Source organism: Melospiza georgiana, chromosome 7, assembly GCF_028018845.1.
Source record: "Melospiza georgiana isolate bMelGeo1 chromosome 7, bMelGeo1.pri, whole genome shotgun sequence".
Lineage (NCBI taxonomy): Eukaryota > Metazoa > Chordata > Aves > Passeriformes > Passerellidae > Melospiza > Melospiza georgiana.
This window is the reverse complement of record NC_080436.1, coordinates 22,715,981-22,727,129: the sequence shown is the minus strand read 5'-3', so window position 1 is coordinate 22,727,129 and position 11,149 is coordinate 22,715,981. Positions and strand designations below refer to the sequence as shown.

General features: G+C 43.0%; 1 protein-coding gene across 1 annotated transcript in view; it reads left to right on the top strand.

Annotated features, from left to right (window-relative positions):
- Positions 1–945: 945 nt before the first annotated feature.
- CSRNP3 (cysteine and serine rich nuclear protein 3) overlaps positions 946–11,149 on the top strand; it is a 97,025-nt gene continuing 86,821 nt past the window's right edge. Inside the window, exon 1 of the mRNA XM_058027554.1 lies at positions 946–1,159. The gene's annotated coding sequence lies outside the window, so the exon portion shown is untranslated. The remainder of the gene's footprint in view (positions 1,160–11,149) is intronic.

The window sequence follows — 11,149 nt, the reverse complement described above, 5'->3', positions numbered from 1 at the left end:
GAAGAATATTGGGAAGACCAGATGTACCCAGGAATGTGAGTGATGTGTAACTGCGAGCTCCGGGTGTGCACCCCAGGAGAAGCACAAATGGAGCAGTCGGACGGTGCATGCCTTTTGTCCCTTCTCTCCACAGTTTTCAACCGCCGATGGTCTGTTGAGGTTGTCCACCCTAGAAATGAGTATTGCTACTCTCAAGTAGTGAGCACTCAGGCTGCACTGTTTGAGTTAGATTTTTCACATCAGCTGTAAAAAACAATTGTCAAGGCAGGGTGTAAGATAGGGAGAGATGAGAGAACCCAAAATCCAAAATATCCAAAATCCAAAATGTGTAATTAAAGGACAAGTTTCACGTTGGTTTGGTTGGTTTTGGGGAGGGAAAGGTATTGAAAAAATAGCAGGTACATAAATAATAAATTTGTCTGACTTAGACAGAAAATAATCAGTATGTGTCTGAGAGGGGTTTGAGCTTACCAGAAGACGAGCACAAAGTAAGAAATTATTAAATGCCTGAAACAACAAGCAGAACAACAAGCAGCTGTGGTTGTGCTTGGGTACCCCTCCCTTGGTTGTTTGTTTAGTCAACAGCTCTGCAGCAGTACTGGAAACACCTGTGACAGACCCATGGGACACGGGCGATACCCACGCGTGTCCCGCAGCATCCCGCTCGGAGCTGCCCCGGCCCCGCCCGGCTCGGCAGCGCCCGGGCCCGAGCAGCGCCCCGGGGAGGGCGGAGCGGGAGCCGCTGGGGTCACCCCGCCCCGGAGCCGGGGCAGCGCCGCTGGCCGCGCTCTCTGCCGGCGATGGAGGGCGGGGGCCCGGCGTCCCTGGCGGCGGCGGCTGCCGGAGCGGGCGCGGGCCCGGCTGGCGAGCCCGGGAGGCGCCCGGCGGCGCTGGGAGCCCGGCGGCTCAGGTGAGGGCCCGCAGGCGCAGTGCGCGTCCGCCAGGCTCAGGCGGCGGCGGAGCGCGGCGCGGCCGCTGCCAGCGCAGGGGCTGGGAGATCCGGGCGAGGAGAGAGGAGAGCAAACCCCGCTGGCATCGGCGCTTGGGAGTCACCCAGAGACAGCGGCTGTCCCCAGAGCGGAGGCGATCTGGATCCCCGCCTGTAAGAGCGCCTGTCTGTCCTGGCGGTTGGCACACCTGACGCGGAAAGGGATGCGAGGTGAGGTGAGGTGGCCTGCGGCTACCTTGGGTTAGGGCTCCGGGGGTTCTGGCCGTCCCTCGGCGCTGCCGCTGGCTCAGCACGTCCATTCCCAGCCGCGGCCCTCGGCCCGGAGCCCCTCGGGGTGTGTTTGTGAGTGTGTGTGTGTCTGTGTGTCTGTGTGTGAGTGTGTGTGTCTGCCCCGCCGGGCTCGCTGGGCCGGGGGTGCCGGGCCGGGCCTGGCCTCGCTGCACGGAGCGCACGGACCGGGCTGCGCTGGCCCCCCTGGCCCCGGCACAGCGGAATAAATGGGAAATGTCTCAGCGGATTGATTTCTGTGTAGTCTGTGGTTCTGGATAGATCTGTGGTGCTGCAAGACTGTGCTTGTCCTGTGTGAGAAACTGTGTTCTATATCCACTCAGCACAGCAAACTCGGGAGCGATGATATACCTCCAGTTCGTTCTTTGTCTAAAACATCTTCTGCTCTCAGTAGAAAGGAAAACAAACAGTTGTGAGAGGCTAGTAGAGCTAAATAATGAACAGCTCGCTGCAGGCTGCAAAACATGCTCAGTTTCCCATGTTCATTCACACTTAACGGGTAACTATACCCACCATGTATTGCAGTGTTCTGAACGAGGATGTTTTACTGGGGAAAGATTGCTGGGGCAAGTCTGCCGCAAAAGACTTCTCATCCACATTACTCACCCTTGCTTTATCAGTGGGCAAACTGGAGAATGGATTTTTGCATAGTGTCTGTAGAAAAAACAAAGCTCTAAGGGATTTGTAAATTTCAGTATATTTACCCTGAGAAGTGGCCACGTAAATAAACACCCAGGGACATAGGTGCTGGAGTGACATACCTTAGGGTGATTCCAGAATCACAACTTATGTGCTTTCTAGTCTTGTCAGAACAAGGCAGGCCAAAGAAATCTCTAAAATAGAGGTTTTAAATATTGACTACAAGGAAAGGTCTGCCCTTTTTCTATGTCTGGTCTTATCTGTGGCTATTGTTTCAAGATGTTATTTTCATGTTTATTATTTGAAGAGTAGTTCAGGTTAACTCAACAACATCCCTCACTAGTCACTAAAATTGTCATCATAATTTGTTTTAGACAATGCAGTTAAGTGCAACAAAATGAGAAAATGTGGATAGTTTGTGACTAAGCATGCTTTATTTTAAAGTGTTCTTACACTTCATAAAGCTTTTTAGGTGTACTTAGCTTTTACTATGAAATAAAGAGAGCTTTCTGCAATATGTGGTAGAATTTTGGTTGAACCTTGGGAAATCTGGTTGTATTTTGAGTTAGGTAGTATATATGGAATCTAAAGCACCTGAATGTAGACTGGTTTCTTCACTCTGTGGGGACCCTTACTTGTGTAATAGTCAAAAAAGTGTTTGCAGCATGCACTGTTACCTTGCTATGAATTTATCTTTGTGATAGGTCTTGTGTCTAGTGTTTAGATTTTTGTCTTTGTGAGGTTGTTCTAATGACAATTTAAAATTATTTCCTGCCTCTGTGATTGCATTGCAATGGCTGTGGAGGGAATAAGCAATAAGCAACTGCAGGAGGTTATAATGTGTGTTACAACACACATTCACTATTGTAAATTGTTGTATTTTGGAAACAAATGGCCTTGTAGAGACGCTGCAGATCGGCAGACAGCCTTGTTTGGCACTTGTCACACTGGTAGCACAGCTTGCTTTAACCACAGACAGATGTAGTGGTCTGTAGTGCACGGATGCACTACATCAGTCTGTTTGCTCACAGTGAAGGGGGGGAATGGGGCTGAGCTGGGGGTTGCTTTACTTTCTATGGGGGAATCTCCTACAGGTGGTTGATGGTGACTGATGGTTTTGGTTTAACCCCAGCTGGCAGCTAAATGCTGCACAGCTGTTCACTCACTCCAGCAGCAGGATGGGGGAGACAGTCAGAAGGGTAAAAGTGAGGAAACTTGTGGGTTGAGGTAAAGGCAGCTCAGTGGGTAAAGGGAAAGCTGTGCACACAAACAAAGCCAAACAAGGCATCCATCCAGCAGCTCCCATGGGCAGGCCGGTGCTCAGCCACAGGGCTGTACCACACGTAACGGGACTTGGGAACAAACACTGTCACTGCAAACACCTCCCCTTCCTCCTTCTTCCCCAGGTTTGTATGCTGAGCACAGTACCCTATGGTGTGGGGTGTCCCTGTGGGGCTGTGTGAGGGGCAGGAAGGGCTCTGACTGTGTGTGAGCACTGCTCAGCCATGACAAAATCATCCTGGAATTACCAACGCTGTGTCCAGCACAAATCCAAAACACAGCACCATACCAGCTGCTATGAAGAAATTTAACTCTCTCCAAGCCACGCCCAGCACACTAATTTAGAGAAATGTTGAGTCAGAGAATAAGAAGGTTTGAGTGCTGTAAAGGCCCCAGGCAACTCAATTGATGAGCCATTGGAAAGGTCTTACAGTTGTTCATGTACTCTACGTTAGACCCACCAGAGAAATATAGACAAGGTATTGTCAAGAGATCAAAACAACAAAAAGAACTTCATTGGCAACTTTAGAAAATCAAAGAAGCTTTGAAAAGGGTTTAATGCAGCATTCAATCAACATAAAGCATTTCTCAAAGCATAACTTGGCCCATTCAACTTAGCAAACTGTAAACCAATTCAGTTTTAAGTTCTTAAAAATTCCAAGAAGAAGGAATTACAAGAAGAAAGGAAGGCAGAAAAGATTCAGAAAAGGACACATATCAGTACCGACTCCTGTGGTACTGAGATAAAAATTCCAAGAGGAAGTAGGGTCAAGACATCTGATTGCTTTGTGTTTGGCCTTAAATACGCCTTGGCCTTCCTGGGCCCTTCTCCCAGGTGGGCCTTGTGGTCATTTGGCCACTCAGGAGCTGGGTTAGGAGCCCCAGAGTGGGGTGTGGGGCATTGCTTCCCCTGTGCTGGGAGCTGGCAGCACAGCAGGGCTGGGGTGCAGCAGGCTCCAGGGCAAGGCCTGAGCTGCCCCTGCCCCTCACACCTGCACTCCAGAGGTCTCTGGGCATCATCTCTCCATCTCTCACAGGTATCTCTGGCAGTGAACACATCTGCCTAAGGTGTGTATGAATCTGAAAAAAATAGAACATTTGTGTCACTGGAAAAAGGATTCATCAAATAGATGCAGTGTTTAGTGAAGGACTGATACATGCATGTAAAATAATCTAGAAGATTTAATATTTTTATTTTTTGCTGTTTCTAGTACGCATCATTGTAATGTATTACTCTCTTATCCCACAACCCATTTAAGGAAGCATATATTTTTGCTGATTCTAAAAACTTGTCAAATGAATAATGCCACACTATTCTGAAAGTAAAATTTTATCTTTTTGAGGTTTTCTCACTGAACTGGTTCACTTTGTTGTAGATTGCTTGACTTCTTGAGTCCAGTTTAAATACTTTTGCAGACATTAATAAAGATGTAGGTATCACTGCTCTCCCTCTCCTTCATCCTGTTTGCTCTATGGCTTTGACAGGTAAAAAAGTGAAGCCTGTTGCATTTCCCATTTCCCAGGCAGTGCCCTCTCCATTGGGAATGCCTTCCATTACTCTGAATAGCCTCAGTTACTTGATGGTTAGTCCAAGCATTTGGCAAGACCTGCACAGTTCTGTGCCAGGGTGTGCAGGCTAGGTCAAAAAGGAGAGTGGGCATGGCCAAAATGGAGATAGCTGCTCTTATCTGCCCTCCAGGGAGGGGGGTGAAGTGAAGGTAATCCAAACTAATTGGTTTCAGTGATAATACATTCTGTGTAATGTGCTGTCTGATAAGCAAGTGTTGTTAGAACAGATAAAAAAGAATGTATTTCCTAATTAATGGTTCTGCAAAGCAATCTGGAGCCATGAGGCAGTCTGCAGATAAGACTTGTACCTAGTTCCCTAGGATTCTTTTTTAATTAGTCATAATGTGATGCTTAAGTAGTTACAATGTTAAAAGGTATTCTAAACATATCCGAGACTGCTTTGGCATGTAAAAGCAGTTTTGCAGGTAACTGTTTTGCAAAACTGTTTTCTTCAGGGTTCTCCCCAACTTCATTGATGTGTCACAAATCAGCATATGTGACCTAAAGGTCACATAATTTCAGTGCAGTCCTTATCATGTGGTGTTCTCAGGACGTTTTTATCATACACATATTTGGCAGGAAATAGGTCTAGTGTGTCAGTAAGATTATAATGGGGTACTGAAAGGGTTATGTTTGACAGTATGAGTTCCATGTTATTACATGGATCCTTTGATCAGCCTGTTGGGTTTTTTTATTCACACTTCTGCAAACTGTTTGTGTTCAAGTGGGAACTGCATGACTCAGGGTTTGACACTGCTTTTTCACTTTGCTTTGAAGTGCCAACAGCCTTCTCAAAAGGCATGATGTTCTGTTTTAGTAATCAAGCACTGATTTTTCTTACCTGGTGAGAACAGATACAAAGGGCAAATTGCATGTATACCCTTGAAATATTGGTTTATATAATTGCATTAGAAGTCTTCCTTTATATAGTTTCTTATGCAGTATTTTTTTGTGTTTGCTTTAGTCTTTTGTCTCTTCTGTTTCTGAGATCTGTTTGTCTCTCTACATAAAGTACAGTAAAGTAAATCACTAATGTACACTTTGTACCAAATATATCTGCAAAGGACACATATGGAAGTAGGTATTTTTGTGCTGGATGTAGTAGATATGAAATACAAAATTACCTCATTTTATATAAGCAGTGTCTGTATTTTAGTGAAAATTTGCAATATATTTGTGGAAGGAGGATTTGGAAGAAAAATTTGAGGCAGCATTTTGTTTTCAGGTTGAAAATACTCAAGCATTTTTTATACAAAACCCTGAACTGTTGGTCATTTCACAGTAGACTTGTTTCTGTTATAGGCTTGCTATGTCACAACTGGCTTCTTTTGCAGTTCCCATGGCAACAAGGATTTTTGAGCTGCCAAGCAGGATACTGCTTTGAGGGAGTATAAATATTCTTTATTACAAAAGAAATTTTGATCATTGAAAGCTGATCAGGCACTCTGCGGTTCCTCCCCAATCGCCCATATGTTTACACCTAAATGTGAATTCTTATTTGACAAGAATACCTGTTCTAATTTTTAACATGGTGTAAGAAATTATGAAAAAATTGTCAAGCCTTACTGTGGTGATAGCATAGAAAAACATGTTGTCTTCCAGATACAGTCTCAACAAGCAGGAGAGCAATCTGTATACCTAAAAATTTGTATGTTTATATATTTGTGAACCTTGTATATGCTCATAAAAACTATTGAGGGTTTAGTTGCTTAGAATTTGCGCTGCTTCTGCTAATGTTTACTTTGGCTTGAACTTGTTTCCAAGATAAAATATTCGTAAAATATTTACTTCTTTAAGAGACTTACACTGTACTTTTTAAATTAAGGATCTCAAAATACTGCACCCAATTCACAAACTAAAATTTGTTAACGGTGGCAGTAATTTTGTGTGTTTTTCAGTGTCTGTCCCTCACCATCTCAGATGGGCAAAAGTGACATGGGGTGTTTGGGGTGTATCCTGAACCAAATAGCTATAAGATAAGCCTTGATAGAGTGACTCTGCTTGGGTCATTTTTTCAAAGTTAGATAGTTTGTCTGTGTTGTTGTTTTTCCTTCTGAGCACTCATTCCAAAATAAGAAGCCAGTTATTCAGATTTGTCAAGTCCCTGCCATAACCCCAAGTTTAGTATGGGTTGTTTTGTTTTGTAACTGGTAAAAAGGAAATGGGAATTACAAAGTTGCTGAAATAATCAACTCAGGTAAAGTAGATGATTTAATGTTGTAAAAGCCTCTGAATAGTACATCTAAGAAATTTATCCTCATAATATGTGGTAATTTAGAGATGCATTAAAAACAAATTTGGAAAGTAAAGGTAGTTGCCAGTGGCCTGCTGGTCTTCATGGTTTGGGCTGGGAGAACTCTCTTTCCCCCTGCCACTATCACCACACACAAATGTGGATTATTATGGAATCATGAAAAGGAAAAAGGACCACTGTGACCTCTGCAACTGGAGCTGCTCATTCAAAGACAAGCAGTTCTTCTGGAAAAGGGTCATACAGGAAAGAGCAACCTACTATTTAGTGATAACTTCATCCAAATATCCATTTGTTAAGGACTTTTCACTACTGCTATCACCTGTGTAGGTTATAGCTGTAACAAAATAACTTGCATATACATGAGAGAAATTGAGCCTAGCACCCAGAGCCGAGCATGAATACCCTGGATACACATATTTTTTTTTCAAGTGAAGCTAGAAGTTCTGGAATTACTGATTTTGTTTTTTTCTTCCAACTAACTTCCATTAAAGTCAATTCAGAGCTAATATTGGAAAAATGCTTACAGGCTGCAGAGGTATACAATTCATAATGCTTTATGTGATTCTGGAACATTCTGTTTGGAAATTCAAGAAACTCATGCTGTGAAAACTGGAATTTGGAACATGGGTCTGAAAAGATTTAGGGAGATGGATAGCATCTGGCAGTGTATTGCATTGCCCCTCCTCCCCTGCCTTCCAACACAACCTCAACTCACTTGTAAGAAAGAGATTGAAGGCTTATTTTGGAATTTGTTTTCTGGCTTGGCTTGTAATACTGGGCAGTGCAGTTTTTCACTGAATAATTTGTCCAGCGCTCCCTAAGAATTCAAGAGAAGAGATAATTGCTACCTTGGATTTTAGGCTGAAGAAATGCAAAAAGTTTGGGAAAAGGGAACCCTTGAATGCAATTAAAGAATAAGAGCAGTGGAGTAAGAATGTCAGGAACTCTGTTGTTTGTGGTGAGGATGTGAGGCTGGTGATTCTGCATGGAGCCCGATGAATGGATTGAACAGCTAGCTTCTGCATCTCTGCTGAGACACATTAGGAGTGACAATGTGATGACATAATCACTGACCCCAGATTGTTCTCGGCTATAAATCCTCTGGTTGCAGTCTCCACTGTTTCTCTGCATGTGCCGTTCACGTTTAAGGGCTTTTCAGATCATCTCCAGCACCATCTGCTGCATAATGGAAAGAAAACAATTGTGCTGTGTGTGGAGCCAGCTGACTCCCTGAGTGGATTTGGGGGGTTGCAGAATCCATCTCGTCTGGAGGAGCTTGTCTGTCTGCCCGTTCCCGCTGCCGTGCTGAGCGCTTGTCACTAGGCTGCCATTATGCGTGAAAAACAGAACAACGTAGGGACTCGTTTACAGGGACATACAGGCTTTTGGCTGGCCACATGCTCTGTGTGCCTCTTCATGCTCGGAATAACGCGCGTCCTGGTGTCCCCCCTGTCGGAACTGGGGACACACTGTGTTTGAAGCACCTTGTGAGGAGGAGTGTGCTGGTAACACTTGTGGTGCAGGGCAGGGAGGAGGTGAGCGCAGGATTCCTTAGCTGCGAGCATTCGCTAGGTGTCAGTGCGTGATTGCAGCCAAATGATGCTCTTGCCGAGTTCTTTGATCGTGGTACCTCCCTTATGAAGAGGGATTTTACAGAAAATCCACACTTTTGTTTGCAGAATGCAGTGTGAGTTACATTTAAGGATAACTAATGAAGAAAAGTAATTACTTCTTTTTTGTTAGGAACAGTTTAGTCTTGTTTTTAGAAACAGTCTGATAAAAATGCTGATATTAAAATAAAATTACGACCATGTTTTGTGCTTAATGAAGAAAATTTAAAGACTTAGAGTACCTCCTGAACTGATCACTATCAGGATTTCTTGTCAGCATCTGATATATTACTGATGAAACACTCTACTCATACTGTTGCTGATCCTGGGTGTGAGTAAAATTCCTATTAAGATGTAGAAAAATTGTAGTTTTTATAGTGATATATTATCTGTAAAATTCATACATTCAGTTGTTATCAAAACTATTAAAGATCAAGTCTGTAAATGTCAATCAGAGAGGAGGAAAGCCCCGTGAATATAGCTAAAATTGCCTGGTTTTCTGTTCTCTAATCATATTGTATCCCTAGAGAGAAATATAGTGTTTATTAGAATATCTTGAATTGCTTGCATCTCACTATTAGATTTTTAAAAAAAGGTGGACAAAAAAATTGATTGAAAATCCACTTTTAAAACAGATTTAAATTAATATTTAATTTAGTTTTAGTAATAAATTGTTCAGGAACCCATCTTTTCAATCTCTGTAGAGTGATCAGCATTCATCTAAAAGTTTAAATTGTTCCAAAATGGATATTTTTTGTGTTGCCTGTGAAAGTGCTTGGTGAGAACTGTACATTAGTAGGTGAAAATAGCAAAAAGAGTCATTCATGTGATATATGAAAATATTTGAAATGGCTTTCCTGTGCCTTCCAGCTTATATGGAACTTTTCCTATTATGTTGTAATCCATAACATTGAGTGGATGATACCCTTTACCCTTTTATACTTAATCTATTTACGGGTGAGGGCTTTTGTAGAACTGTTCCAGGTTACCCTCAGGGAGGTGCCAATGGTTGTGCTAATAGATAAGAGCAGTTGGCTTGGTTACAAAGACAAGGTTTTGACCTGTGCTGTACACTGTCTTTCTGCATATTCAATAGGTAGCAGAGATACTGAAGGGATTGTCTGATGGCCAACCTTCAGTATTTTCCCAATTTGATGTAGCTGTAAAAGCTGTATTTGATAGCTGTGCTATCTTTGATGCCATCTTTGTTTCATCATACCACCTACCTGTGAGACAAGAACCATCTGATCATCAAGGGCTGATTTCTTCTGCCCCAGAGTCCCTCCAGTTACATTAAACACTGCATCTCTCATCATGGGACACAGCTACCTGACTGGACAGATTTTTCAGACAATTTTTGATTGAGTTTGTAAGAGATCTGTAAGGGATACAGTAGAAAGACTGTGGAGACCATTGTCTGCACCTCTCCCTTAGAGACACGCTGAATATGAACACTTGTTCTAAATAAAGGAGAGCTTAAATGACTTCTCATTGCATATGACTTTCTGATTTTGTGTCTGAACACTGAAGGAAGCCTGTTCTCCAGCTTCTATCACTCATTAACTTCACCAAAAATCCTGTATTCACAATGATGCAAAATAAAGCAGACTCTGTCACTGCTTTGAAAATCCTTCCTAGCCTAAGGCTTAACAGTTTGTGTAAGAAGTGAGGCTTTTTGGTTTTGATGACAACTTTGGGATTCTTCCAGAAGCTGATCTGTCTGAAAAGAGCTCTCTCTGCCCAGTGACAATGTTTTTTGTCTTTCCTTGTTTGACATGTCTTGAGAAAACTGTTTAAATTAGCTCCTGGTTGTTGCTTTTGACTATCCTGTTTTTCACTGCCAACCCTGACCTTCTGTTGGTATGGCTCCTTCAAAGTTTGTGATTCTGCTAAGCATTTTCTTGCAGGCTGCTGCTGCACTGAAGGTGATTAAAAAGGCATTTGCAAGTCAGGAAATCCATTTGATGTCTCTCTGCAGCTACAACCTTTAAAGTAATGCTTACCCTGTTTTTAACATAGCCAGTAGAACTTGTGTCATCCAGCATTTCACTGGGGCTTCCACCCTGCTGAAATGGGCATCCCAGCACTGTAGGAATTCTGAGCTTTAGAGTACAGTCAGCTGTGTGCAATGGAAATCCAAAGCACTGGTCTCTTTTCTATGGGTGAACTCTTAATGTGATTGGATTTTCTCTTCTACCAGTGATAGCCACATACTGGTTTATTGTAGCTGGGAGCTGTTCCTAAGAAAATGAGAGACTTGGATACTGTTTTTTCTTGGCTGGAAGTGTTGAAATTGACACCTGAATCTTCCAGAGATATAAGGTAATGAACAAGCTATAAAATAATGTTGGGAGGATAGTGCTAAGCAAGGGCTGCCATTTCTCTTGGCTGATATTGGATGAAATGGGGCATAACACTCTAATGCTGGGCCACTCACTTGTGTGTAGGGATCATTTGGCTTTCTTGTTCACAAGATTGATTTGGAAATAGGAGCTAGACTCTTGTTCCCTGCCAAGTGAGTGTTCTATTCTAGAATGCTTTTGCAGATCTGTATGTGAA